At 47.1% G+C, this 4,212-nt stretch overlaps 1 long non-coding RNA gene across 1 annotated transcript; it reads left to right on the top strand.

Annotated features, from left to right (window-relative positions):
• The first annotated feature begins 1,216 nt into the window (after positions 1–1,216).
• Positions 1,217–1,630, top strand: LOC120903955. The gene is made up of 3 exons (XR_005739678.1): positions 1,217–1,308; positions 1,531–1,533; positions 1,612–1,630. It is a non-coding gene; the product is annotated as an uncharacterized LOC120903955 (long non-coding RNA).
• The last annotated feature ends 2,582 nt before the right edge of the window (positions 1,631–4,212 follow it).

Here is a 4,212-nt window from a genome sequence, read left to right as displayed (position 1 = left end):
TCAGTAATTTGTTTTACTGATATTCAGTGAAACGACAAAACCATGTATTACTCAATAGCTTTCAGTAAAAATGTAACTGCAGCAAACTTAGAAAATTTGCAGTGTATGATTCGTACACCATTTCACAGCCCCCCCCGTCGATGGATTAGGTGAAGGGGCTCCGTCTTCAAGAGGCTTGACCCGCCACTGGACAAAACCAATGGCTACTCGAATCGGAAAGAGGTATCCACCAGTGGAGAAATTATCCACCAGTGGAAAATAAATTCCACCGGTGGATTCGAGCATATTCACCGATCGGATAAATTGTATCGACTTTCGTCGGCGATCAGGCCCAATGTTGAAGACTTTCCCAATATCATCAAACGAATTCTATAAATACAACTCAATGGGGAGGGATGGTCGTAGACACCTCCAGTTTGACGAATTTGAGAGAAGAAATTTTCAAGTACATCTTGATTTAGCTGTAACAGAATAAAAATAATAAATTAGATAAGGTTGAATTGAATTAGATAACTAAATAACGTTGAAAATTTACCTTATACGTCGAAATGAACTTAACTCCATGTTTGATTTTCATGTCGTCGAATAGGAGTATTATGATGTTATATGCATGAGAATGGACTCTTGGAAAACTTGTAAATTCGTCTTGGCTATAGCTCTCATGTTTTCAACATAGTCAAACATTAGCCGGCATCGCGAATAAATGAACACATTTTAACAGTCGTTTAAAGTCCCGCTGCGCAAAGCGACGGAAGGCGTTATGGCGTTCTGAGAATTTTATCATGCCTTCCTTTTCTCTCCAACGGCAAATTTGTCGAGCAGCTCGTCGAGCTGCCCGTCCCTGGCTCCGCCTCATACCCCTCGCCTGAGCGCGCTGCCGAAGGTTTGGATGTGTTGGTGCGTCAGACGGCCAATCGCTGTCAGCCGTCGTCCGTGCTTTTTCCCTCCATAGCGCCATCTCTTTCTCGCGTGTGGACAACGCTCATGAGTGCCACAGCAGCTTAAAAAACCGTTTACCCACATTGCGGCGATGAAGTTGCATTTTCACAAATCAAACCAAAAAATCGCAATGAGTTTAATCGATGCAATGTAAAAATGACCAAGGAAACGCCAGCTCACGCGCAGAACCCTAATTCGCATTGACACGTTCAGCCCGGCGCTGATTTTCATCAACTTTCCGTTCCACCAGCATCAAGAACGGAAGCTGATTGTGAAACCGGCATACTGGAAAGTCCACTGGCAGTCCCTGGGGCCTGCCATCGAACTGAACGTGCTAAGCATTAAGCATAACACTAAGCTGTTGATTTCGTTTGTTGTGGATTACATAGATATGCTAAGCATCCTGCGCATGGTTGTGAGTGTGCGTGTGTATGCAAAACTGTCGCCAAATGTAATTTCTTCCGGAATGTTATGATCCATCGGTCAAAGAAAGGAAGGTGTGCATGATAGTGGCGGATTAGAGGAATCGGGGTCCCTAGGCGGAATGACGTGTTGAGGCGCCTCTAAATGGTAACTGATGACAGGGAGGAGGGGGTACTGGCACACAGCTGTTGGGAAATAGAACAGTATACTTATATTGCCGGCGGGGGAGGGGGGGAGGTGTGGCCATAGGACCCCTACGATCATCGGTCACAGGCCCTAAAATTGTTGTCGCCATGGGGGGGGGGGGTGCAAATGGTTCTCCAGCCACGGAGCCCTAAAGACCATCTTTCCGGGGGCCCTTGTCGCTAATACTCTGTCCACTTGTAGACATACGGCATACTACAGACTAGCGATCTTCGGTGTCCGCCTAGTCCGCCTACCGTTAGATCCACCGCTGGTTCATGACGGGTTTTTTTTTACTGTGGATGTGCATCCTTCCCCCTGCCTGCTGCGTATGCACCGGGCAGGAGACAGTGTGGCAGTATGCAGGTGGCACACTAGATAGGAGCGGGCCCGCGGCACTGCCATCATTCCGCACATCTGCATGCCCGTCGTGGGTTCTAATCGCGTATGAACCGTCCGCCGTAGCAAGGGATTAGTCACCGGCTCCGGCTACGTGGTACTCAAGTCATGAAAAGGCCGGCATGATCGCGTTGGCTATTACGCCAATAATAATAATAATAATAAGAAGAAGAAGAACTTGACATAGCAGTCCACACTCGGGGAAGAGTTTGTCTTGACTTTGTTGCTGCCGGGTGTCCCGCTACGGCGCGACAAATCAACGGAATGCAATCGACCAAAACATGAACCTACCGATCCGAACCCATTCCAAGGCAGTGCCGGTCGCACGGCGTCATGATACCGACTCCAAACCAACAAGCCACCAGATTCTGGACGGACAGGTGCAGCACCATACGCGCACCGTAATAAACAAATCCAGAATCCTCTTTTGTATGAATTCAATTCAAAATGTTGTTTCCACTTGCGTCCGCTAGCTGAATTAGAAATAAATGTGCAACAAATCACACGCACGTTTGCTTAAATCATGTGTCTTTTTAACACCCCCAACAGCAGAACCGATCATAAAGATCGTGGTGCCATTTCGATAGTTGTGTTGTCTCTCAGGTAGCGAAATCGAAAATGCATGGACTTTGTAGCCGCAGCATCAAACAGTTTTGGGTTTTCCAAACGCACGCACACACAAAAACACACAAACACGCGCGCGCAAACTCACACAGACACACACACACGCACGCCCGCACGCACACATGCACGTACGCGTGCACGCGAGCACGCACGAAAGCGCGCACGCCAGCACGCACCCACGAAAGCGCGCGTGAGAGCACGCGCCCCCGAAGTCGCGCACGCGATTACGCACCCTCCAGCAACCCCCCCCCCTCCCGCACGAGCGAGTACGGCTACCTTATCGGAAGAAAGGCTGGTTCAGCTATCATGTAGCGCCACCTCATCCCTAGCGCCGGGCGGGGTGGGGAATCGCGACATGATAGAGTGAACGGTCACTTAACCCGCGCTGTGTGTGTGCGTGTGTGTGACGAGACCCGAAAACGCGAGACAGATTTCGGCACATTAAAAAAATTATAGCCACTATACATTGTGCTACATGATGCTTAGAAGGTCGTTGAAGCATCAAACATGTTCAAATTAAAAAATATTAGATTAGTGTTAGACGTTCTCCTACGCTTGTTTTAAATAGGCTTCTTCACCCTCAACTGGCAGGGGCATCGAATGGTCTCATCAGCAGCGGCACGAAATAAAATAAACCATCAATACACCGATAACACTTTGAATCCCAATCCAGCTTCTCCCACAGCGTGTCAAGGTCACACACGGATACATAAATGCTAACACCCACCAATAACAATACACAACCGCAATGCACATATATGAATCAACGCATACACCACAAACACCCAATCAGCTGGCGGGGGGAAGGCACGGGCAGAAGCGCAAGTAAGGCAAGGCAGGGTGAGGGAGGGAGAAGAAGCGGACGAAAAAATGGGCGCCAATATTTTTAAATTTTTTTTTGACCGTTTTTTTGCTCCGCCGCCATAAATAGTTCTTGCTCGACTTGCTCGACTTGCTCGACCCAGCGCAGGAATCGCTGAAGAACAGCGCGGGAGACCAGCCAAAATCTGCGCTGGCCAGCGCAGAATTTGGTACATTTTCTGCGCTGGAAACTGCTCGAATTTGCGCAGCGGGTAGGCAAACACGGGGAAAAAATTCGAGCAGTATACTTAAACGACTGTTAATTTGTATCGCATACGCTCTTGACAGTCGTTTGTTTAACGGCGGCATAGGACCAGTCGTTAAAATTAATAAATGAACTCAATGCGTTCGCGATGCCAAATTCTAGCAATTTTTAACGACTCTGGTTAATATTTAACGACTGTTAATTTTAAACCAATGCTTTCGCGATGCCAGCTATTGTATGTAGCGCTAGTTTTTGCTCTTCGCTTCCTATATACGACTTTTTATAATCTAGCTTTGCAATGGGTGAATAAGAGTTGGAAACACTAAACCAAGAATCAACTGCTTCTATGAAAGATGCCAACTCTTCTGCTTCCGGGTTATTATGATAATACCATCTTAAAGATTTAGCTGTGGTACGGGATAGCAGTTCAGCAGCTTTTTTGACATTTTGTCTTTCTTGTGGTGACATGGATACATGGTTCTCTGTCAACTTGAAAACCGGAGTCATCTCAACTTCATTTCGTTTGTCGATCAAATCTCGAAGCATATCCGATTTAATTAACTTACTTTTATACAGAA

Source organism: Anopheles arabiensis, chromosome 3, assembly GCF_016920715.1.
Source record: "Anopheles arabiensis isolate DONGOLA chromosome 3, AaraD3, whole genome shotgun sequence".
In the NCBI taxonomy this organism is placed as follows: Eukaryota; Metazoa; Arthropoda; class Insecta; order Diptera; family Culicidae; genus Anopheles; species Anopheles arabiensis.
The sequence above is the reverse complement of the archived record's forward strand: the minus strand, read 5'-3'. Positions and strand labels throughout refer to the sequence as shown.